At 43.5% G+C, this 26932-nt stretch overlaps 1 pseudogene; it reads left to right on the forward strand.

Moving 5' to 3' along the window:
- Positions 1–3889: 3889 nt before the first annotated feature.
- LOC110307280 lies at positions 3890–16713 on the forward strand (annotated as a pseudogene).
- The last annotated feature ends 10219 nt before the right edge of the window (positions 16714–26932 follow it).

Consider the following 26932-nt stretch of genomic DNA (forward strand, 5'->3'; position numbering starts at 1 on the left):
TGCACGCCTTTAATCCCAGCACTTGGGAGGCAGAGGCAGGTGAATTTCTGAGTTCGAGGCCAGCCTGGCCTACAAAGTGAGTTCCAGGACAGCCAGGGCTATACAGAGAAACCCTGTCTCAAAAAAACAACAACAACAAAAAAAAACAAAACAAAAACAAAAAAACCAAACCAACCAACAAACAAAAATACAGGTATGTTTATTACCTTCTTGTAAAAACACATAAAGAGATATGAAATGTTGGAAATTTTAAAAAATGAGCATAGCTGCCATCTGTGCTCCCTAGGAATAATCACAGATCTCAGAAGAATCCTTCTAGTCTTACACTATGTATGTGCGCGCACACATACACATACACAAACACTCACACATGCACACACATGTACATATACACGCATGCATATACATGCACGTATGCACACATGCACAGACACATGCACACACATTCACATGAACACACACATGCACATACACACGCATGCATATCCATGCACACATGCACATACACATACAAGCACACATGCACACACACATGCACAGAACCTCACATGAACACACACTCCTGACTTTTTACATGTTTACACTTTTTCAGCTTTATGATGGTGTACAAGAAATACAGAGTCAGAAGAAAACATATTTTGAAATTTGAGTCTCGATCTTTTCCCAGGCTATCCGTATGTAACACGGTACAGCTCACCTCCTGGCTACTGGGAAGAAAGAAAGACTCACGCCTGAGGTCTCCATATCCCTATCAAGGGCACAGCTCCAAGGATCACTAGTAGAGAAATGCCTCACTACACTCACAACCGCTTTGGTTCACTAGGAGCCAGTCCTTCAACCCATGCCTTGGGGGATCAGACCACAATGCTTAAAAGTAGCAGTCTTTACGATGTAAGGCTATGGGAAGGAGAGATGGCTCACTAGGAAAGGCACTTCCTGTGAAGCCTGAGAGTAGTTCTCTCCTCAGAGCACACATGGTAGAAAAAGATGTGATTCCACAACTGGTCCTCTGACCTTCAAATGTGCACCATGGCATGCAGTTATGAACACTTGTACAGACACTAAACAAACATAAATATATAAATAAATTTTATTAATTTATAATTGTTTATTTTATTATTTACATCCTAAATGTTGCCCCCAGGACTTAGATTCATCCTCTCCCACTGAAGCCAGACAAGGCAGTCCTCTGCTACATCTGTGCTGGGGCCTCAGAACAGAGCTTTAGTTGGTGGCTTGGGCTCTGGGAGCTCCCAGGGGTCCTGGTTAGTTGAGAACATTGGTCTTCCTATAGGGTTGCAATCCCATTCTTCTCCTTCAATCCTTCCCCTATATCTTCCATAGGGGTCCCAGACCTCAGTCCAATGGTTGGCTGTAAGTATCTGCATCTGTCTCAGTCAGCTGCTGGTAGAGCCTCTCAGAGGGCAGCCATGCTAGGCTCCTGTCTGCAAGCACACCATAGCATCAGTAATTGTATCAGGGTTTGGTGCCCATCCATGAGATGGATTCCAAGTTGGACCGGTCATTGGATGGCCTTTCCTTCAGTCTCTGCTCCATTTTTGTTCCTGCAGTTCTTTAAGACAGGAACAATTCTGGTTAAAAAATTTTAAAGGTTGGTGGGTAGCCCCTTCCTGCACTGGAGGCCCTGTCTATCTACTGGAAGTGATTTCTTCTGGTTCCATCTCCCCACTGTTTGGCATTTCAGTTGAGGTCACACCCACTGAGTCCTGGGAGCCTCTTATATCCCCCGTGTCTGGGATTTTCTAGAGGTTTCCCCTGGCCCCCATCCCCTACAGGATTATATTTCTGTCCATTCTTCTGACCCTCTGGGCTTCTCCTCTGTCTCCCCACAACCTCAGTCTGCCCCCCTGTTGGGAGCCATTAAGACAACACAATTGTCCTGATCTCTGAATTGGGCCTCTCCCGCCAAGAAGAAAGGGGGGCCAAAAGCAGGCTACCAACACACCGATTCCGAGAACAACCACAGAATGTTCCAGTCCTAAGTCATCGCCAATGTCCTGACCACACCCTGATACCACCAAGTTCCTGCTTTCCCGTGTAGCTGCCAAAAGAAAAAATTTCTATTGCCGCCCCCCTCCCACTGATAAGTACTTCTCCTTTTGCTTGTATTGCCCCACCCCTCCCGCTGATAAGTATCTGTACTTCCTGTTTTGCTTGTGCATTTAAACCTTGGGCCTGGCTAATACATTGGGGTTTTGATGCAATTCAGAACGTTTCTGTGTTGTTATTCACACAAGACCCTCGTCTCTCTCTACCCCCCATTTGGTTCTTAGGAGAAGGTCCCCTCGAGACCCTCAAATAATTGGACCTGCTGGACAGGTCAAGGTGATAGAACTTGAAAGCTGTGACGTCCAGATCACTGGGACTTACCTCATGAAGCATTTTACATGGTATTGCACTGCATGGTAGAGGAGCAGCTCTCTGTCACTCGGGCGTCAATAAGGTTGACTCTGCCCCGTATTTTCAATTAAGGTTGCATGTTCCTGCTCCTTAGACTGTTCATTATGACTGGAAAGGAGAACAAGGTAGATATTGTAGAGACAGTTAGCTCCTTGAAGAACAGGCACCCGGTTGAGCTCCATCTCTTAAAAGTTCCACCACTCTTCAGTGGTACTATGGGCTAAAGACTAAGCCTGTGTGACATGTTAGACTTTGGGAAAAGCAGTCTTGTGGTCTCTTACATTAAAGATCTATTTTTACAAAATTGTATGTCTCCCTGTGTGTCTGTGTGTGTCTGTCTCCTATATAAGCATGTGTGTGGTTCTGTATGCCACGATACATGTATGTAGTCTGAGGACAATTTAGGGGAGACCGTTCTCTCCTTCCATCATATAGGCTTCAAGGCTCAAACTCAGGTTGTAAGTCTTGGCAAAGTAAGTGTTTATCTGCTGAGCAGCCTCACTGGTCCTTGGGTTTAATGTAAAATGTTAAAAAGTTACTGACTTTGATAGAGGATGAGTGGAACGTGAGTTGAGAATCACTCAGAGTGAAAATCTGTCAGGTAAAGAGCAGCTAGCAGTCAGCACGGTCTGTGTTAGCTGCGTCTGAAAGACGTTTGAATTCTGACTCCTGTTAGTGATCTTGTCAAGGATCACACTGCAGGTTAAGTTAGCCCTAGGAAAGCCTGTTTAGACCTTTGCTGTCAGGATTAAAGTGCTGGGAAATGACATGGACGAAACCCTAGGTGCAGTGCATTAGCGCCATGGAAATGTGTCAACTGTAAAAGGTATTAAAGAAGCACGAACAGTACAGTGTCTCCTCCCAACGTTTATGCTTTCAGGGCAGAAGGTCAAGAGCATTTGCTGCTCAGTCATGAGCACAGAATTCAGGTCATGTGCATCCATGTGTGGTGCTGAGTTTCCAATAAGTCCGTGCTCTTCTGCATACACATGAGTGTGCATGCAGAGAAGTACTGTTCAGTTCATCTTCAGCTCTTCCATAGCAAGTTAAGGAGTGTCCTGATTTATCCATTTCCTTTCCTATCTCTCTGCAAAGTATCATTTCCTTAAGGAAGAGAAGCTCATAGAGGTTTCAGATTTATCTGTGTATTAGGGAGAAATATCCACTGAATCATTCAACACAAAGATATTAAGAAGGTCAACAGGTATGATATAGTTTCAAAACTACCGTACTTTAGAATCAGCTGGGAGGCTTTCAAAGCTTTTCTTCCAGTCTGATATACCACTGTTCTCTGGTGGTTGGACAGAGGTGTTGACAGGTGGTTCAACTTGCAAGTTGGTGACTTGCAGGAAGTTGGGTCTGTAGAAATGTAAATGGACACTAAGATCTCAGTCAGTTTTAAAGGTAGCAGTTATCTGTGTGTAGCTGTCAGGTTGTCTAAATGCTAAGTTTGATCTGTTGTTCTTAGTAATGCTCTAGGCCACTGTGTCCATAATGTGGAAGTACTCTGCTTCTCTGTCCTGACAGTATGCAGCACTACTCTCTGGGTTGGCCAAGTGGACAAGAAGGCTACACAGCAAGATTTAACCAACCTTTTTGAGGAGTTTGGACAAATTGAATCCATTAATGTGAGTATCTCTTGAGCACCGACAGTGTGGGCTTTCACTCTCTTCACTTCCCTTTCACCGGTGATCCTCGCTGAGTCTGACATGTCCGACATGGTGATTCTCAGCTGGACACGATTTGTTCACTTTGTTCGGTCTTCTGTTTGCTATGCTCCTGAATTTGCAAAATATTCCTAGGGGTTTTATAGCAGTATGGCACCTAATTTCTTCAAGCCCTAAGTGTTTGTTAGCAAGAGCCCTTTCCTCTCCCTGTCTTGTCCCTCCCTTTCTTTCGTTTTACCTGCCAGCTGAGAAATGGTTTTTTGTTACAGTAGTAAGCTCTGTTTCTGTCGGCGAGGAACTAATAACATGTATTCAACATTTCACCTTTATTATGGCTTAGAATGGAAGCCGAATCAGAGTGGAATATGGGGCTTATTAAAAGTGAATAATAGATTGCATATGCATTGTATCAATAAACAGAGTTAGAGAAAGAAAGAGAATTAATTTGGTGGTTTGTCGGTTATCATACATGTTAAGTTTTATGAGAAGCAAATATCAGAATGAATTTCCATCCTTCTAGTCTCTGTAAAGAAAGGACTTTTCTCTCATAGGTGATTCCACCCAGGGCTGTGCATATGTCTGCATGGTTCATCGACAAGATTCATTTCGGGCTCTTCAGAAACTGAGTTCAGGATCCTATAAAATTGGTTCCAAGGTCATTAAGGTAAGTTTTTGTGATTTACTTTGTGGTAGACTGATGAGTAACATTTCAGCCTCTTATGTCACAGTCACACATTTTTCATAGGCAAGGTCATGTGAGCTTTCTTGTTTACCCATTAGAATACCCTAGTTCTTTTCATCCATTTCCTCCTCTTTGCTTCTTGATGTGGCTCAGATCCGGGACATCGAACATGTTAATTTTTTCCAATTTTTTAATTAGATATTTTCTTCATTTACATTTCAAATGCTATCCTGAAAGTCCCCTATATCTTGCTCCCCTACCCACCCACTCCCCCTTCTTGGCCCTGGCATTCCCCTGTACTGGGGCATATAAAGTTTGCAAGACCAAGGGGCCTTTCTTCCCAATGATGGCCGACTAGGCCATCTTCTGATACATATGCAGCTAGAAACACGAGCTCTGGGGGTACTGGTTAGTTCATATTGTTGTTCCACTTACAGGGTTGCAGACCCCTTCAGCTCCTTGGGTACTTTGAACATGTTAATTTAAGTACACACTTTTGTTGTTGTTGTTGTTGTTGTTGTTGTTGTTGGTTTTGAGACAGGATTTCTCTGTGTAGCCCTGGCTGTCCTGGAATTCACTCTTTAGACCAGGCTGGCCTCAAACTCAGAAATCTTCCTGCCTCTGCCTCCCAAGTGCTGGGATTAAAGGTGTGCGCCACCACGCCCGGCTTAAGTACACGCTCCTACACTAAGCTCTACACTCAACCTTATCGATAATGTTTCCAGCAAGCCTAGGAGTTCAGTATTATTGAGTTATAATTAGAAATAAGTACACTAACTTAGTAGCTAAAATTTGAGATTGTCTGTTCCTTAAGTTCACATCTATACAAGTGTGCCAGCTCAGGCCCCATTTTGGTTAGATCTTTTTTATTTAGCTTTGTCTTTTATTTACTTTTTCTCCCTTTTTATATTACTTTTTTCTTATTGAAACCAACCTTCTTCTAAAGAGTTTATCTGAAAGCATTTTTTTTTCTTCTTAGACTTTAAATTGAGAGAGAATTTATTGTTTTCTAGTTCCTTCTGTGATTGAGTCTAGAGGACTGGTTTTCAGTCTGTGGGTTGCAGTCACTCTGGTCACCTGAGACCATTGGAAACACAGATATTTACATTATGATCTATAACAGTAGCAAAACTGCAGTTATGGTGGAGCAGTCAAAATAATTTTAAGGTTAGGGGTTACCACCTAAGGAACTGTGTTAAAGGATTGTAGCATTAAGAAGGTTGAGGACCACTGATCTAGACAGAATGCATTTAGTCAGCTTCTGCACCTAAATTAAAACTCTGAACTCTATTTCTATAGAGTGTGTGTGCCCATCTTTTACCATTGCTTGACTGTATGTATGTAAACTCAGTATTGCTTATGTGCACTGGCATTGTGTACAGGGCTTTATTAAATTTCTGGTAACCACTCTAGTTATTGCCAGTGGAATTGAGATTCTATTGTAAAAAGTAGACCTCCTGTATTACCTCCTTAAATGAATTATTTAGTATTGGGTAAGAAGTGGAAACAGATCTTCCACTGCAAATCCCCAATGCAAGTTTAAACAAGTACTCAGGAAAAGTGAGCTTTGTCCGTATTTGTTTCAATACGATTTCAAACTTTATTTTTATTATAGTATAACTGTGATCTTCCTTCTTTTTTTTCCTCTCTCCTTTACCGATAGATTGCCTGGGCTTTGAACAAAGGTGTAAAGACAGAATACAAACAGTTCTGGGATGTGGATCTTGGTGTCACATATATACCCTGGGAAAAAGTGAAAGTAGATGACTTGGATGGCTTTGCAGAGGGAGGCATGATTGATCAGGAAACTGTAAATGCTGGTAAGAGCACAGCACACATCAGAAGGGCTAAAAGAAATGTGTGTGGGAAGCAGAGGGAACAGGACTTATTCCCTGCATTTGGCTTCAAGAAGAAAAAAAAAAGGATGCTTTTTCTGATGTTGCCTATTCATTGTTGTATGTTTCTGTAGGTGTCAAGGAATTGTTTAGAAAAGTACTGAATGAAAGCTTGCACATGTAGCATTTTTTTTTCTTTTATGACAACATTTTAAGAGAAAGCTTTGCACCAGGGAGGCTTTTTTGAAGTACTTTTAATTTCACAAATTTTAAGTGGAAAATGTGGTTCTAGCAGCTTCTTAGAGTGGCAGACACTCTCAAGCAGGTTCGGTTGCTGTGGTATAATACCATCTGAAACACTTCATATTTTGCCTTTAACCAAATGATCATATGGCCTGCTCTTTTTAAAAATAGCAGTATTAACAGCTACAACCAGAAGGTAAAACTCTTAATATTTGGGATTAGTGCAAGGTACAGTATGTTCTTTGTTTCTTCTTATCTTAGCTCTCTTATCAAAGGTAGCCTGCTTTCCAGGTAGTTGTCCTGCTTAGGATCATAAGCAGAATCTCCTTGATAATGGTGCCTTCTGCCTGGAGATAGCCCTCATGTAGAGGCCATGTTTTTAGCATAAGCAAGGCCCTTGGTTTGAACCTCAGGACCACCAGATCAACGAAATTTATTGTTTGCTTCCTGTGCCCTATGGCTGTTTTCCTAGGGCAGTCCTTTTAGTTGTCTGAACTTCTGCTATGGCAGGTTGATTCTTCAGGAACTGATGTTATGATAGTGAAGCAGAGTCATCGTTGACGTATGTGTCACAGGCTCCCATGGCCTACATTCTGGACTGGAGCCTACCAATGGCCTGTTCTGAAAAAGTAACTCTGTGGGACCACAGCCATGCTTGCCTGTGTACATATTTTTAGAACTCCTTTTCCTCTTCTTCCTCTTCTTCTTCCTCCTCTTCTTTCTCCTCCTCCTCCTCTTCCTTCTTCTTCCCCTCTCTCTCTCTCTGTCTCTTTCTCTTACATTTATTTACATTGGCAAGTATATAGTTAGAACAGAGAGATCACCTGGTCCATAGAATCTTTACACTGTACTTGGGAAAACCATATTCTACTCAAAAGAAACAAATAATAATAAAAAATACTATATAATATTTCTGTGTTGGTATGAGAAGAAATTGATCACAGAACAGGTATGGTGATGCACATGACTCAATTCTTGATGTTGAAAGACATGTGGTCTCTATGCATCTGAAGCCAGCCTGGTCCACATAAGATGTACAACCCCATGCTGCATAATGAGACCAGTTTGGGCCTGGGGAATGTACAATCAGCCATGGGTATGTTAAGTTGTGAATGGATGTAGGTCTGTGGGGTGGAGTATAGCTGAAGAGTTGAGACATGTATCCACTTTGGAAACAGCACACTAGAGCCTGATCAATGATCTGTTCAAGGCAGGTGTATAGAGAAGTAAAAGCTTCTTTGGTCTAAAAAGATGGAGGCCGGTGATGGATTCATGTTGCCTAGCCTGGCCTCAGATTCCTGTCCTAGTGTCCCTACCTCCTCAGTGCTTGGCTGTGGCTATGTACCACATGCCTAACTAATTCCATTTCTTATGTTCTTGTCTTCTTTGGAATATTTCTCTGCATTAGTTCTTCATCAATTGTGCTTGATGGTGTACAGAATAGAGCTGGTTATTCAATCAGGAAACCTGTATGAAATGTCACTGTTACAGCTTAGTGTTGTCACTTTTATCTCATGTGTAAAATTTTGGATTTGCCAAGGGTTAAACATAATGTAAATTGGAAAATAAACTGAAAAGCTGTGTTTAAAGGAAATCAATTTCAAATATTTTGCTTAGAATGGGAAACTGTGAAAGCCTCATAATCTGTAAAGAGCCAGTCCAGACTATACAGACTCCAACTCCAGTTGAGAAGGAGTCAGTGGTCACAACGCAGGCAAGGTTTTCCCTCCTCCTGTTGCCATGCTGCAGGTTAGTCCTAGCTGTTCTTAGTACCTTGCATCTTCCCGTCTGATTTTATTCTTGTATAACAGCTGGATGCTGCTGTCCACATTAGACAGATAGCTTGTTGTCTTTTAGATGTTAATAACGTCCTGCAGGTGCAATGGTGTTACTGTACTAAATTCATGAAGGGTACAATGCCCTTGGACTTGAAGTATTTTCTTTAGATTTATGCTTTCTGTGTAGCAGATTTCTATCAATACTGTTATTTGACAATTTTATTAGATTAATAAAATTATTTTAATGGATTTAGTGAATCATTTTGAAAAATCATTATGGTTGAAAGTGGTTTCATTTATACTTAAATGTTTATGTATTACATACACTCAGTCATGCACTGCTCTAGGAGCCCTGGGGCTTAGGAAGCATCCATCAGTGGTAAATGCTCAGCTTTCACTGTCATCCAGGGAGACGAGACATGTGAAGAGAGGACTAGGTCCTCTATGTAGGAAAAAGAGCATGTGCTGCTCACAGATATCTGCATAGCTGTGTGCCATTTTAAAATGCTGGCGTAGGGTGCATCTAGCTGATTAGTAGCTCTGTAAAGGTGGTGATGAAATTGGCCATTTCTGTGTCTGAGGAAATCAAAGCTGAAGGTCTTAATGGTAAGAGAGTGCTTGACTCATGCCTTTAAGGTCAGCTCTCAGAGGAATTCCTCTGTCATTCTGGGTGAAGGGAACCATTGCAGGAGTAGGGTCAGAGAATGACCTGTTAAGTTATTCACTATACTGTTTATAGTGAACAGACTACACCAAATATCACAGAAGAGATGAGCTGAAAATAACTAGCAATCTAGATGAGAAGTGACTGTGACATGGAGAAGACGTAAGGAAAGGGAGGAGAGGTGGCAGGTAGGAGATGACTTAGAGGAGGGTACAACCACCAGGACTGCCTAGTGTATTGGATTTGGAGTTGTGCAAAAAGGAGACAAAGATACTGGCTCCAAGAAATTACAAGTATGGGAAGTGCTATTTTCTGAGAATAGAAAAAGATGCGAGAAGACTTCCTTGGGAATAACAGTTGGGAATTCATTTTAAGTTATGCGTGAGACTGAAAGTATAACGTAAAAACAAAATTCTAGGCCTTTAGGCCCAGGCTTGAGAATGTGACCTCTGTGACTTAATGCTCCAAGGTATGCTAATCATAAAACAGATAGACATTCCTCCACCCACCCACTTCCTGGGTTCAAAGAGTGTTCATTCAAAGAAAGTCACCCTGGCCATTGCCAGAACCCACTATGCAAATGTGCTATTGTCAGGGGCTCTTAGAAACTGTCTTGAGAGATAACCTGCACAATTACCAGGTATTCCCTGTGACTCTTGTGACTTTGCACTTCCTTGGGACTCTTAACTGGTATCTTTGGTATTTTCCAACAACGCCCTCCCCACTTCCTTGAGTTGTGGTTTCTTCCTTTAAATACCCCCTTACCCTGCTACTCAGGGCGCCACAGTCCTCTACCCCTGCGTGGTGTATGACCATGGGCCCGAGAGTGCTCTTGAATAAAAATCCTCTTGCAGTTTTCAGCAAGACCGTTTCTTGTGAGTGATTTGGGGTGTTGCCTCTCCTGAGTCAGAACATGGGGGAGTCCTCACATTGTGGGTCTTTCAAGACCTTCGAAGTGCTCTTTAGGCAGTGAAGTTGAGATGCTGAGCAGACCTGACAACATGTGAGGGTCAGGAGCAAGGGAAAGCCATGCTGGAGAGATGTTTTGGGCTTTTTGTAGTTCTGATGAATGAAAGATAATTGTGTTATGATTAGAAAACAAAGTTTTGAGAATTTGGCGCCCTTGGAAAGCTGTTACTGCCTTGCTTCCCAGAGCAGCCTGGCAGGCAGGTGCTAATGAAGGCTGAGCATCAAACTGGCTGACTGTAGGAGGTTGCTTACAGTCTCAGGTATGCTACCTATTGACTAAAAACACTGTGTGCAAAAAGTACACAAAAAGAGAAGGACAAATGTAATGACATTCATTACTTCCCACTTTAAAGAGTGTATAGTAATCCATACTGTATAGTCACTTTTGATGGGTATATGGTTAACAGACATTTTCTATTCACAAAGATTCTTGTAGCATCAGCTGTTCCTGCAGTTAGCTTAGTTCCTCCAGCGTTTCCTGTGTTGATGCCTGCCCCCCCCTCATGGATTCAGCCCAATCTCTCCATTTCCTTTTCTACGAGCAAGTTTTAACCCTTCACAACCACTTCCTAGTAAGGAATTTCTATCTTACTCTTTTAACTCTATAGTGAATGTTGTGAGCATTGTGAATGTTGGCTTTGCGGCCTCAGTTCCATATAGTGGTTTGCAGACTTCAGCACAGGACGAAAACAACCTTAGTGTCTGTTCTCCAGATTCTCAATCTGTTGGCTCACACCTTTCAGCCTCCTTACTTAACTTAATAGGGACACTATTAAAAACTACAAAGCAGCAAGTTTATAATTTGCTCATGTGGTCAGTAGGATCTTAAAAATATCATTAAATTTTAAGATTTATTCAAGAATTTAATAGAATTTAACATATAATCTAAAATGAACAAATATGTTAACCTAGTGGTAAATAACACAGTATGTTAAAGAAGTAAAATGACTGGCAGGTGGATAGCATTGTGTTACCTACTGTGACCAGGAGGATTAGCACTCTCCCCAGGATCAGCATTCCTACATAACAGCTTGATTCCCTAGCTTGTGATGAAAGAAAGATGAAATTTCAAGACCTGTAAATCATATAAAGTACTCAGAAATTGCTGTTTGGTTGTGAGCCTAGAGGCTGCCAGGGGCTGAGAAAAATAAAAGAAAAACACGGGTATGCCCCGTAGTTAAAACATTCCTGGGAACAGTTTAACCTTAAAGATAAAAAAGAATGTGAAGACATAACAGGGCTATCTGAACTGAGTCAACAACTCTGACACCCTGCACGTACATGTAATTTTTCTGCTGATGTTTGAATAAGCCAATAGTGTGTTGCTATGCTGAATTCCACACCCCTAAGCCCCTTACCCCATAAAAACCCCTAGTTTTCGAGCCTCGGGGTCGAATCCACTGCCTCCTGTGTGAAATACTTTTCGACCCGGAGCTCTGTCATTAAACTGCCTCATGTGTTTACAACAAGAAAGGATTCTCGTGTTTCTTTGGGTTCTCTCTCTCTCCTGAGACTAGAGTGGGGGTCCCCAAAGGGGGTCTTACAGTGATACATATCAGTAGCACAGAGATTTTCACAGGATGTTAATGAGTGAATAAATAGATTGTTATGGTCAGGATCACTGCTTTATCTGCCTTATGGGAATCAAGTAAAGTATGTACAAACATCGTTTTAATTGGAAAATAATGCACGGATCCGTCAGCATGGTAATAGAGGCCATTTTAAAACGAAGGTTTGGTTGGTCTGGTGGAGCACTGAGGTCCCCATTCCTCAGGAAGTTGAAGTAGAATGACCTAATCCATGGGTTCCATAACAGCTGGGCAGCAGAGTGAAAACGCCATCCGAAAACAGTAAGACAATGTGGATGTTCATTTAGAACTTCTGAAATCTTTGATTTAAAACCAGTAATGTTCTTTGTGCTGTTTTACTTTGGTCTTTTTTCTCCCATGTAGGTTTTATGCCACCTCCAGTTCCCCCACCTGTGGTACCTCCCCCTGAAATCCCACCCGTAGTACCAACATGTGAGCTTTTGATTTACAAAGTGATTTACAAAGTCTGTTTTATCCTAGGGAGTCTTGTATGTTTGTGCTCATTCCTATAAAATACTGGTTTTTCAATGAACACATGTTCAATGATTTCTGAACATTGACAGCATCTCACAGTTCTTACTCATATGTATAGTCTCAGTTGTCATTCCATAATCTGCCTCCCTTAGTCAAGAGAAGTCATCCGTTGTCATTGTGATTTGGCTTTGTTGTGTTTACTGTAAATGTCTTCCTCTAGAGCCCTGCTGCTCAGCTGCTTTCTAGATACAAGACTGCTGTAAGGTGGAAGTTAGTGCCAAGGACTTGTTTGTTTATATCATGGATCACCTTTTCCCCACAAGGACACAGCAACATGTCCTAGACTTGCACCATATCTTACTAGTGTCTTTCTGTTCATTTTGAATAAACAGATACTTTTTAACAAAACCAAGCAGAAAGTACAGAAATTATTTGTGTGCCTCTGTCCTGGCTTGTGCCAGAACATCATCTCCACTTATTACCATCCCCACTAGAGTAGACCTAAGTAGTGTAGATTGAATCTATCTATATACCTTAGGTATAATTCTGATACATAATTTATACTATGGTTTGCTAACTTATTTAACAATGTTAAGATTGAGGATATCCAGGTATTGCAATGAAGCCATTGAAATGTTTGCCTGTTAAGTTCTTAATTGTTTGTATTTGTTGATTATTGTTAGTTAAATCCATTTATCATTATTAATTGCAAATTAGTTATCTTTCTAAGTAGTACTTCCTTCTGCATTCCTTTCTTAGCATTTTAATGTAGATGGAGTGAAAACTTGCCAGGTGATGTTGATTAGTCATCTTGCGGTGTAGTGCACAGGAAGGTCAAGATAGATACCAAACAAACCCTTCGCTAGCTGCCAGAAGGCACAGTTCAGAGTGTGGGACTCCAGTAATAGCAGGTGTCTGAATGGCAGGGAAGGTTCTGTTATTTTCTTCCTTGAGCCCCACGGCCCTTTGTGTTTACATGTTTTATCTGTGTACTAATGGACCAACACATTACTTCCTATCAGTTGCCTTCTCTGTTCTATGTTGAGATGCTTTTCCCTTCGCCTGTGCTGCTTCTCTGTGCCTTGCACTTAGTCACCCTTGCTTCTGAGAGAGTCCTGAGTCTTTCAGCCTGATTGTCCCCAAGTCATACTGTGTCTCACTGTAGTCTGACCTAGACACGTCTAATGCCAAAGGACATTAACAGACCACAGTCAGGCTACTGGATTGCTTGCTCTGAGGGTTTTATTGGGTGGAAAGCTTTTCAGTGGACAAAGCTGGGGATTATGTATTTTGAACAGAGAAAGTATAATGTGCACGATGAAACATAGCTTCAAGTCTTAAGTTTCCAGAGCGATTTACTTAGCTACTTTTTTATACTTCTCTCTGTTGTCCCACTGAAATGAATATTCACCTCCTCCCCTTACTATGAGTCATAGACACTGGAAGTAATAAAACGGATGGTATTGCCCTCCAGACTTCTGGAGAAACTAGGTTCTCTGCTGCTTTCTTGGCCTTCAGAGTGCATATGTTGTCATACTAATCAGAAAGATTACAAAAACAAATATTAATAGACATTTAAGTATCTAAATTTCTATTTCCTGTTTCCTGTTATTAAACACAGGGTTTCTGAGCAAGCATTTGTTTAGAAAAAAATTAAATTCCAAAAGACCTTTTATGAGAGTACATATAATAGAGATGTCTATTAATTTCTTAAAAATCTAAATCCATTTCCTTTATGTTTTAAAATGTTTTCCTCATTATTTAAGTAACTTTCAATTCTTCTGAAAATTTCAGTGTTCAGAAGTTGGTTTTTAATTCTCTATCCAAAAAGCCCTGTCTCTAATAACTATAGCAAGGAATTATGCTGCAATTCTTGTCTCACTTTATTCCCATAGTCTCTGTTCCAGTGTTACTTCTCTGGAGTGCACTGACCATTTATCCAGGTATTTCTGAGGTGAATAGGATGGGGACACCCTTGCTTAAAGGGTCCAAGGATGACCCAGCAGTTCTCTATATGACTCCCACTGAATTAGACCTTCTAAGAGTGTGTTAGATCCCTGTTGTTCTGCCTTTTAGTATATAGGTTACATGTACATGGAGAGAGGTTTTTGTTTTTCTTTTGTTTTTTTACCAAGTGCTTAGGAATAGAGTTTATAGCTTTATATTTAAAGTTCATCTTGCCTAATTAACCTTCACTTAAAGAAAGTAGTGTGAATATAAAGATACCCCCATCCATACACACACACACACACACACACACACACACACACACACATAGTGTAATTTCAAGATTGGCCAGAAACTTTCATTCTGATATCTACATGTCTGTCTGCTAATCATTTCTGTGTATTTAGTATTCACTTAGCTGGCATTCTTAGAAAATTAGATTTTTTTTAAAGTGTTACAAGGATAGTCTTCACCAGTGATTCCTCCTGTTCCAGACTCTTGGTGAAAATATCTTATAAAATTGTTTTCTTATTCTAAAAGAGTGAAGCCTTGTACATATTGCTGAGCTGCCTCATTATGACTAGTCATTTTAAGCATTGGTTATTACACAATGTGCTTAGTAATGCAGGGATGCCACTAAGTAAACACTCGAGTTACCAGAAAACTTAGCTTACGGATCAAGTCTGAAATAAAATTTTGTCTGATTTAAACAGCTTTAGTGCAACCACCATTGTCCATGACCCCTGAAGCTGTGAAAGATGTTGGATTTGGCAGCCTGGTTTTACCAGATGGTTCTGTTGCTGGCAGTCTTGCTCCTTCAACTCTACAGCTGGAAATTTTTTAATCCTCCCAGTAAAGCAGAGCCTGAAGAAAAAGTACCTCACCTTATAGAGCACCAGATTCCTTCTGGTGAGAACACCAGACCAGGTAAAAACAAAAGCCGTGACCAAAACCTTAGACATGAAATTAACTTCATAATTATTTTTCTGAAGATTAGTACTAAACTTTAGAGCGGTATGCATGTAAAATCCAGGGAGTTTGTTTTGTTTAGGGGGACAGTGACCCCTCTGTTTTCTCCATGCCCTGCAATATTATTTTCAGAAGAGCCATTCTAAAGGGTTGGAGACAGCTCAGTGGTAGGTGTTTGCCAGCATGCACATGGTCCATTATTTTAATGTCCAATGTTGTTAAGATAATTTACAAATGGCATAATATTTATTTTTTTATACCTTTTCATTAAAACTCAGCACTCACCATTTGGAGGCATATGGTGCTGCTCTTGGGTGTTGTCAGCATAAGATTACATAAAGTGTTTATTTAGAGGAAGGTAAGAGGTGAAAGCTCGTGCCAAGCACTGTACCAGAGTATTGTCTAGCTAGAAATGATATGCGAAAGCATTCAGCAATTATTTTCATTAAAAAAATGATATCACTGTTTGATATCTTAATGGTGGAGAATCTCACACAAATAAACCTGACATGTTTGTTCCGAGTATTTTAGTCTGCAGCCGCACTGAGGTTTTAATATGTGTTTCCCTCTGTGTGCTCTGTGTGCTCTGAACCATCTGAGGTGTGGTGGTCACCCTGTACCTGGTCAAGCCTGGGTCTTTGAGTAGGGAGCTAAAGTTCACTAGCAGGATTATAGCACTAATAGTCTCTTTCCTTTTCACAGTACAGTAACTATTACTTTAGATGGTTTCTTCTCTTTCTATTTTAGTGATTCCAAGTGATATTCCAAGTAGTGCTGCAATGTTAGCACACTCGCCTGGGGCCCCAAGCACCTCTGGGATCCTGTGTGTGCAGAGACCAAATGTATCAAGTAATTCTGAAATTCTGGGGGTTCGTCCAGCTAATGTTTCCAACAGTGCTGCGATTATGGGAGCCCAGCCACCAAATATTCTAAATAACTTTGGAATTTGGGGCATATAGTCACCAAATGTGTCCAGTGGCTCTGAACTTCTTGGGATACTGCCTCCAAACTTGCCTAAAAACTCTGGACTTGTAGGACTACAGCCACCAAATGTTACAAGTCCTGCTGGACTTTTGGGAACACAGCCACCAATTGGACCTCAAAACTTACCACCTTTAACCATCCCTGATCAAAGGATGCCTGCGTTGCCAATGTTAGACATTCGTCCGGGACTGATAGCACAGGCTCCCGGGCCAAGATTTCCTTTACTACAGCCTGGAATTCCACCACAACGGGGTATCCCTCCCACATCAGTACTTGATGCAGCTCTTCTACTTCCACCCCACGGACCTTTCCCTCCAGGAGATCTTTTCAGTCAGCCAGAAAGACCTTTTCTGGCTCCTGGAAGACAAAGTATAGACAATATTCCCAACCCAGATAAAAGAATACCACTTGGGAATGACAATATTCAGCAGGAAGGGAATAGAGATTACTGCTTTCCTCCTATAGAAGTGAAGATCCACCCTGCCACTTAGCAGTATGTGAACTTGATTATCATATCGGTTCCTTTTATCCCTGACTTAGACCAAAAAAAAAAAAAAAAAAAAAAATCTAGAACAAGGTTGCCATTATTGTAGAGTAAGAACAGACTGAGTGTCGCACAGATGGCAGGTGATTCCTGGCCAGCAATGGGGGCTCAGGCCAGGATTCATTCAAACCTTAGCTCGGTTAATGATGTCAGCACGTTATGTTAGAGGTTCTGTGCTTCCTCTGTGAGCCTTGTGTCCTGTTCTCCTGGGGATGCTGGGGATGAGATGTCTGGATTGAGAGTCAGTCCCAGACCCCCTCTATCTACCAGCCTGGCTTGAGAGCAGACGTAATATGATGCTCACTCTCTCTCTTCTGTGATCCTGGCCGCCAATCAACCCATCACTGACCCGACAACTCTGGGTCCCCTGGCTGATAGGTTCACTTGCTGACCTGTTTGCCTCGAAGCTCTATCCCTGTTCACAATTCAACCCGGGCAGAAAAGCTGCCTGTAAAGTGTGACGTGTGAACTGTCTGGGAGAAACAAAATGGAAAAAAGAAGTGGGGGCAGGGTGGGTGGGCCTGAAAGCTTCCGAAGGGAAGAGAGAGGAAGGCAAAGCGAGATGGGGTTACAGGTGAGAGTCATCCGGAAGGCGAAGTGGGCTCTACTGAAGCAGCCATGTAAGAGCAGAAGGGCTTGAGGGTTAAGACAAACCTGTGTTCTACACAGTGTGTGTGCATGTGCATGTACATGTGTGAAGTTGTCACACAGTTTGATGGCACAGCACACAGAGGATTTCTTTCCTTCTGCTATGCTCAAGTGCACCAGGATAGAGATGCAGGACATTCCACTCTAAGAGCATCAGGGCAGCATCAAGGTCATCCTCTGATATTCAAGGAGTGTCTGACATGCTAGGCCTCCTCTGGATGATGACAGATATTGGGGGGGGGGGAAGATGTGCAGAAGCTTCCAGAAAGAAACACACGTGATCTGAGTGGGAAACTCAGATTTGTTACACATACAGAGCAGGCTAGTGGCCTCCCTACGAGGAATGTGTCTGCCCAGTCCTGCAGCTGACTCTAATCCTGCAGATCCACCAACTCTGCAGGCAGAGGGTCGAGCAACTGAGGCAGCGTGCCCAGAGAGACTTTTGAGAGCGGACAGTCTGCAGGCATTTTACCATCCGTCTATTGAGACATAGCAAGGCCTGGGAAGGTCCCCAAGGTGTAAGCAGAAGCCATATACCCCATTTCTCCAAAGCCTCTCCAGTCAGTCACACCCCCTCACTTCTCCCCAATTTCTAGATAGGGAACTCAAAGGGACTGTGATAACTGGGAAGCTTTGAAAGTGAACCCAGGCTTCCAGTTCTATGCTGGACCTTTGTTTTGCTGGTTATCGTGAGCAGAGCGAGCCAGTCGTTAGGATTGCTAGCAAGTTTGTGGGAATAATGTTCTCTGATTTGCTGAGTGGTAGGAGAGGGAGAACAGGAGAAAAGCGGGGTGAAGGGGAGAAGGAGAAATGTCTAAAGGTGTAAATAGGAAAATCTTTAGTTTTTTTTTTTAATTAATTTCTCTTTTGAGGCAGGGTCTAATTAGACACAAGCTACTCTCAGACTCCCTAGGTCAGCAGTTCTCAACCCATGGGTCTCAATCCCTTTGGGGGCAGGGTCAAAAGACCTTCACAGAGGTCCCATATCATACACCCTGCATATCAGATATTTACATTATGACTCATAACAGTAGGATAATGAGAGTTATGAAGTAGCAAGGACAATAGTTCTATGGTTGGAGGTCACAGCATGAGGAAGGTTGAGAACCGCCTCTCTATAGCTGAGGATGGCTGTGAGCTCAGCTCCTCAGCTCCTCCCGCCTTCACTGCACAAGCTCTAAGGTTACAGGTGTGCTACCACCATAGCCTGTTTATTCTGTACTGGGGATGAAACTCCAGGCTTCATGCTCATTAATCCACATACTCTACCAACTGAGCTATACACCTCCGCCACCAGACCTAATTCACTTTTTAAAATACCCCCCAATAATTACACTCTCATCCTATTGAAAGATCCTGACAGAATGTAAAAGGTCACAGAAGCCCTGAAATTGGCAAAATAGATTTCATTGTTAGCAGAACTAGCTTCACTAATTTAGAAAAATAGAGGTGCACAATGCTCTGGCCGCTCCTAGAGCCTGTGTGTCTGCCAATGTTCTGACCGTTCCTTGAACCCAGGTGTGTGCCCACTGCTGAAGCCCATTGTCAGGTGTTTGTGATATTGGTTGTTGGGATAGAATTGGAAAATCTCCCCAGCAACCACAGCCGGGCCAATCCGGAGTTGCTGCACCTGCACCAGACTCTTTCCTTGTATCCCTCCCATACCCATTTCTTGAGAAATCAATCATTTTAGAATAGACATTGTTTAGATCTGGAAATCCCCTACTCCCTCCTCCTTTCCCCCTTGAGGACCTATAAAAACTGGGACCCCTTTCCCCCTCGGGGTCGACTCCTCTACCCCTGCGTGGGATAGAGTCATCCCCAGAGCTCTGGCTTTCCTCGTGTGGTTTGCATCAAATTTGGTCTCTCTTGAGTTCTTGGGGGTCCGCTATTATCCCAAGACTTGAGTGAGGGTCTCCCTTCGGAGGTCTTTCACTATATTATGAACTACAGTGACCCCTTCCCACCAGTGAGGTGGATGAGGCTTGTCTTCCCCACACACCTTCCTGATCCTTCTCTCCTGACTCTGACATTACAGAATGCTCTCCAGGCTCCACCACAATGCCAAGGGTCTAGCCAACAGACCTCGAGTTCCAGCTTTGCAACTTTGTGCCATCCTGACCAAAAACAGGTTTGTATGGTCACCTCGCCCCAGCTCCTTCAGTCTCCAGGCAAACACTGCAGCACCTTTTTGCTTTGAGAACCGTGTCCTTCATCTTGCAAAATCAAAGGCTGAACTGGTACCACAGAGAGGCACTAGTAGAGTTAATTATCTGAGCCACAAAGATCCAGAGGTACTAAGTGACATCAGTAGTTTGTGACTAAGCACCAAACATTCTTCCATCTCAGCATTGGCTCCCTGAGGGCAAATGTGGTGATGTATGACTGGCTTTTACTGTGTCTCAAATACGGTCAAGCAGTAGTGTGTTATTTGTGCGGGGGTGGGGGAGCTGCCATTTTCACGATCCAACTCCCTATGTTACTGTAGGTAGTAAGGGCAACTACAAAGGAATGAGAAAAGCAGCTCTGTAAAACAGAAGGATCTAGATCTGCCACATCAGATGGTGGTGACAGGGATTGCTGTGGTGACGGGTTTGACCAGGGACACACCGCTGGTCAATCAGGAAGTATCCAGGCAAGCAGGTCCATTCCCAAAGCACACATTTCCCTGGCATGGACTTAAAAGTGGTGCGCTATTATGATTCTTGGTGAGTTACTGGGTAGAATAAATGAATAATGCTAAAACCTGCTTCACTACAAGAGAAAGTAGAAAAAAAAAATCAAAGGATCTTCTTGGGTAGTGATCATGACCTGTGAGCATGTGACGGGAATTGGAGTCCTGAGGTGTTCCCGTGCCAAGTAAAATGCAGAGGGAGAACCAAGGGGCACACACAGATGCCCTGCAATTAGGATTCAGAGACGAGCTAGCTGGAAAGGAGCTTTGTGCCATTCATGGGGTGAGGTGAGAGGGGCACCTGACCCTGTGCACTCCCAAGAGGCCTCCATCTGAGGTAAGAGCTGAAGAATGAGTTGCTGTAAGCCAGGTAGGTGCAGTCTGGGAAGAAAGGGCACATTTCAGAATGGTGTAAGGACTGGGAATGGATTTGGAGTAGTCTTGGAGTTTGCAGCTGCTTCTCATGAGGGGACCAAACAAAGCGGGGCCTAGTGTTATAGTTTAGAGGTCATGAAGACATTGCTGTGGTTTGAGACTTGCAGGCTGGATACTAACCCTACCTACAATGCATATACCTCCACAGTGCATGGGAGCCGGCTGACACCCTGCTTGCATTCTCAAAAGATTCCCTCAGTCACATAAGCTCTGAAACTGGCATACAAAAACCTTAAAATATTCCTGTGCCCAAAAATACTTCATGTGGCAGGTGGGTGCATTTTAATGTTTGATTCAGTACAGGCTGGAAGATTTCAATATAAAAGTTTCTTGGGCCTCCTCTGAGGCTCAAGGACCTTAAAATGATGTCAGGGTGGGGCACAGTGGAGGAGGCATGTGAGTATGAGGGGCAGCCATGAGTCCCGAGCTCAGGAGAGCTGAGAAGCCTAAGAAGTCACAACAGGCTCAAACGCTAGGCCTGTGAGCTAGGGTCGTATTTCCTGTTTATTCTGATGTTCGGGGAATAAACCCAAAGCCTCATGTGTGCCAGGAAGTGTTTTATTACAAGGTTAGACTTCAGTGTGTGTGAAAGAAAAAGAGAGAGAAGAGAGGCAGGGAGGTGAAGGAACACAGAAAGAGGAGAGAGAACACCCATGTGCGGGCATGGGGAGGCCAGAGGAGGACATCCGGTGTCTTCCTCTGTCATCTCCACTTTATTGTCTTGAGACAGGGTCTATGACTCAACCAGAAACTCACTATTTAGACCAGGCTAGCCCAACAGCAGGCTCGCAGGATCTGCCTTTTATGTGTTCCCCAGTGTTGGGGTTCCAGGCACACCAGTGGTCAGCATTTTTACCTGAGTGCTAGGGATTTGAATTCGAGTCTCGGGTTTATAAGTCGAAGACTCCTACCCAGTACCCCCAGCCCCTGGCTGGATCCTGTTCTTGAGAGAGAAGATAGACATTTACATGTATGTTCATGCATGTGGAGGTATGGAAAGAGACCTAGGAGGAGGGAAGGAGGAAGCAGGGTGACCGCTGTACCCATGAGGGAGACAAGAATTCAGGAATCAGCAGTGTGGTGGCAGAGGCAGGGAGAGGCGTGAGACATAAGGGTCTGAGAGCCTTTGCGTCTTTTTGTTTTGTGTTTTGAGATGGCTCTCAGGTGTCCCAGGCTATACTCAAGCTTGCCATGTAGCCAAAGATGACATTAAACACCTATCTATCCTCCTGCCCCTGCCTCCCAACTGTACGGATTACCATATGCATTACCATACCTGGTGATCTTTTGTTTTGTTTTGTTTTCTAAGATGAATTCCTTGGGCACAGAGCGTAGACCCTTATATGAAATTTTATTCCCTAATTTTATTCCCAGTCTGCTATTATTCAATTGATTTTCTAGAATATTCCATATTCTACCTGTGAACAGCTTGATATATTCAGAGGACACCCACATTTTAGGGGAGATACAGGGAAATAATGCAGGTTTGGGACTGTGCTATGGAGCGGGCAGAACGGACAGATGTGTCCTTGTCTGAGCCTCGGGAACCCCTGGCTGTGACCTTATTTGGAAAAGTGGCTCTGCAGATGTGGTTAAGTTACAGATTTCAAGGTGAGATCATCACGACGTCTCTGGGCAGGCCCTAAGCCTAATGACACAGACAGGAGGAGGTGGATCTCGAGCTAAGCCCTGAATGAGTTGCCCAAGAGGGAATGGCCAGCTTGCTCTCTGCCTCTCTTCACTCCTCACAGGCCAGACAGCCCACTAAGCCTTTCTTCTGACTCCTCGGCCCGGGCAAGGAGTCACAGGCTTTCCTATCAGGATGTAGGACAGTCTATTCGAAGCCTGTTGACAGGTCACTCTGTAGTTCTCTGAAGCCCATGAGACATGAATGGGAATAAGAGGGGGTAGGGAAGGCAGAACGTAGAGCCGGGGTGAGGACTCAGAATGGTCCTGGGGAGGCGTCTGAGAGCAGGAGTGGAGAGGCCAAGGAGACCTGCAAAGCTCTGGACGTGTTTGGAAGGGACTTTAGTAACCCCTGAACTCCTTATCTACCCATCTTTTCATCCCCTGAAAACATGGGCACAGATTCAGTATTATCCGCAGGGTTCCATGTGCTTAGAGAGGGATGACTGAACTTCAGAGTCTACTCAGCCCTCAGCCGCAAGTACCCGCTGAGAGGGTGAGCAGAAGCTGAGCCCCAGTTGTGTACTCTGGGTACAAAAAGTCTGCTTTTGTAATTACACAAAGGAGTAGTAGATACTGCTGCTGCTCTGCCCTCTCTGAGGTCTCCCTGGCTCCAGTCCCCAGAGCATCCCCAACCATGTCCTCACGATCTTTGACAAAGAGTGGCAGGCAACAAATTCTGCCTCTGTAAGGATGTTCTGTCCCACCTCCCCTGCCCCCAGTGGTCTGTGTCCCTTTTCTTCCCTCCTTTGTCCCTTCCCAGTCCTCTAGAAGTTCACTGGAATCATTTGTAACTTATTGTTTTCTTTCTTTGATTTTTAATTCCTGAGTAATTAAATAACAAACCAAGAGTCGAGTGTAGTACACTCACCTGCAGCCGCAGCATTGGGAGGTGGAAGCAGAGAGCTCAGGAATTCTAGGTCATCTGCGGCTACCTATGCAGTCTGAGACAGAGGCTGTCTTAGGCTATATGACACCCTGTATTCGAACATTAAGATCAAACAGGAGAGTTTATGGCTGAGGTCAGCTGTGGGAGGGCAGGGACCAGAAGGAACCAGTTTGTTTTTTTTAAATTAGGTATTTTCTTAATTTACATTTCAAATGCTATCCCAAAAGTCCCCCAGACCACCCCCCACTCCCCTACCTACCCACTCCCACTTCTTGGTTGTCCCTGGCGTTCCCCCGTACTGAGACATAAAGTTTGCTAGACCAAGGGGCCTCTCTTCCCAGTGATGACTGACTAGGCCAACTTCTGATACACGAGCTCAGGGGGTACTGATTAGTTCATATTGTTGTTCCACCTATAGGGTTGCCGACCCCTTTAGCTCCTTGGGTACTTTCTCTAGCTCCTCCATTGGGGGCCCTGTGTTCCATCCAATAGCTGACTGTGAGCATCCACTTCTGTGTTTGCCAGGCCCCAGCATACCTTACAAGAGACAGCTATATCAGGGTCCTTTCAGCAAAACCTTGTTGGTGTATGCAATGGTGTCAGCGTTTGGAGACTGATTATGGGATGGATCCCCAGGTATGGCAGTCTCTAGATGGTCCATCCTTTCGTCTCAACTCCAAACTTTGTCTCTGTAACTCTTTCCATGGGTGTTTTGTTCCCAATTCTAAGAAGGGGCAAAGTGTCCACACTTTGTCATCCTTTAGGTCTGCCGCCTAGCCTACTTTCTGCTGAGCTCCTGGCCAATGGGGGAGATTCTGCCTCAGAAACTAAGGCATATGGTGCCACCAGTATCACTAATGGGAGCATTCTCTCATCTTTAGTGGCATCCCTTGTTCCCTCCTGTCACTTCCAAATACCTGTACCCGACAGCAGCACACTACCTCCCTCAACTTGTAACTTTCAAATGGCTGTAGACATGGTCAGATGAGATGAAATCTCCTGCAATGGAGACCCTTTGTATTATGCTTATTCTTGGAGATGTCCTAAAAAAAAATTTTAGGTACACTGACATGTACTGATGTGTAATTGGGGACAAATAATAAAATATTAGTTTAGGGCTTCACCTAAGCATGGAAACTGAGAGCTTATAGCTCATCTACAAGATGGAGGTAGAGAAAGAGCAAGACTGGGCCTAATGCCAATTTTGAAACCTCAAAACCCACCCAGTGACACACCTCCTTCAAATAGACCACACCTCCTAATCCTTTCTAAACAGTCCATCAGCTAATAACCAGACATTCAATACATTGAGTATACAGGGGCCATTCACATTCAAACCACCATACACATCCCTTTTCTAGAATCTATGATCATAGAACCAGACAAGAGCTCCCTCCTGTGGGGCAAGCCTCATAATACATTCAGAAAGCACTGTGTTTACCCACAGAATTGTTGAGCCAGAGTGAAAGACAGTTGGAATGCATCTGGGGAAACATGCAAATTTCTTCTACCTCTTTTCCTTTTCAGAAGTGCCTGAGGAAAAGGTTTCTTCTAAACGAAGTAAGTTCCTTATGGATAATTTTTATTCATGGTAGATGTGCCTACCTTAGGATTCCTTTTGAAAATATATGAGTCTGTGTTAAAACATTCAAGGATATGAAAAGACGGCCCCTAAGGTCTGGCCTGTCTCACTTCGAGCACTGGGTAGTGACAAGATAAGCTCCGGCAAGGTGCTGTCTAATAGGAACCAGCAGGTACATATGAGGGTGGGGAGAAGTAAGCTGTTCCTTATCCAGAGAGGTGGACTGGAACTTGGCTTTCCTTTTTCTTTTTTTTTTTTTTTTAAAGATTTATTTATTTATTATATGCAAGTACACTGTAGCTGTCTTCAGACACTCCATAAGAGGGCGCCAGATCTCGTTCCGGATGGTTGTGAGCCACCATGTGGTTGCTGGGATTTGAACTCTGGACCTTTGGAAGAGCAGTCGGGTGCTCTTACCCACTGAGCCATCTCACCAGCCCTTTTTTTTTTTTTTTTTTTTTTTTTTGGGCTTTCCTTTTTCTTATTTGTTCTTTTTATTTAAAAACTTTATGTGTATAATGCATTTTGATTGTATCCACCCATATTCCCTGCCCTGCCATTTATACACTCTCCATTTTCCATGCCGACCTTTTTTATTCTACTGTCCTCCTCCCACCCACCCCCTTCCCACAGTCATTCCCCCTTCCCCCTCCATTCTCTTCCGAGGGGATGGGGCTCCCCCTGGGAATCTCCATATTCTAGCACTCCCAAGTCTCTGCAAGGCTAGATGCTTCTCTTCCCTCTGAAGCCAGACAAGGCAGCCCAACTAGAAACACATATTCCACAGACAGGCAACAGCTTTTGGGATAGCCTCAGGGCCAGTTGTTTGGGACTCACATGAAGACCAAGCTGCACATCTGCTACATATATGCAGGGGGGCCTAGGTCCAGCCCATGTATGCTCTTTGTTTTGTGGTTTGGTCTCTTGAGAGTCCCAAGGGTCAGGTTAGTTGACTCTGTTGATCTTGCTGTGGAGTTCCTATTCTCTTAGGGGCTGCAATCCTTACTCCCATTCTCCCATAAGAGTCTCTGAGCTCCATCTACTGTTTGGCTATGGGTATCTGCATCTGTCTGAGTCAGCTGGTGGGTGGAGCTTCTCAGAGGACAGCTGTGCTAGACTCCAGTCTGCAAGCCTAACAATGCGCTCTGAACTTCATATAATCCTAAAAAAAAAAAAAACTTTGAGTCATTCTACTGTATGAGTAGGGGTTTAGAACTGTCTACTGGAGCATGGGTATCCTGTCAGGGTTACATCTTGGTTCTGTTGATTTTATATCCCACTCACTGCCATCCTCACAAAGTCCCTCTCCCCATTCTCCCTCCTCTTCTCCTCTGAGAGTGTGGCCCACACCCTGGGTATCCCACAACCCAGGCACATCAAGTCTCTGCAGGTTTAGGCGGGGGCGGGGGTGGTGGTGCATGTGTGTTGCATATTGTGTGCTTGTGTGTTATATTGCTCATTGTGTTGTGTGAGCTGGTGTGTGTATGCTTTTTTATTCATGAGCACACATGCACACTCATGTTCTCATATGTGTCTGTATGTAGGTATGTGTGTGTGTGCATGTGACACACTCGACATGCTTGTGCATGCCAAAACCACTTCTGGAGGTAAAAGGACAATGGCAGGTGTTCGTTCATTCCTTCCTTTCACCTCGTGCTAGGTAGGCTTCTTTTGTTCTTTACTGCTGTGCTNCAGGATAGGTAATTCATTAACTCCCAGGGATTCTCCTGTCTCCACCTCCCATTTCACCACAAGAGCACTGGGGTTACAGATAGATGTTCACTACTGTGTCCAGCTTTCTGTGAGCTTCTGAGTATGCAAGCTGAGAACCCTCACACCTGGTCATCTAGCCTTCTCTCCAGCTCCCTAGATCCAAGGTTTAGCTTCCAATCCTTCTTTGAGATACTACTCTATTTCTGTGCTTATTCATCCCAGACTCCAGGAAGTTTCCTGCAGAAATCTTACTAGTGCTTTTAGGAATATCCTTGTGTGTTTCTCTTCCTCATACCACAGAACATCACATGCTGTGTGACACTCTGGTCAGGATGGTGCTTCCAAAAGAGATGATAGGAGTGAAAAGTACCATCATATGATGACAAAGATATTTTAGCATAGCAGTGCACAGCCTATCTCATGTTAGGGATGGTTCTGGCATAAGTAAACCTATCATACTACTAATAGAATTAAAGTATAGAATATACAGTTTTATAGTGCCATGGCATTGGTAATTTATCATACCATTCATTTTATTC

The sequence above is a fragment of the Mus caroli genome, chromosome 12 (assembly GCF_900094665.2).
Source record: "Mus caroli chromosome 12, CAROLI_EIJ_v1.1, whole genome shotgun sequence".
NCBI classification, from domain to species: domain Eukaryota; kingdom Metazoa; phylum Chordata; class Mammalia; order Rodentia; family Muridae; genus Mus; species Mus caroli.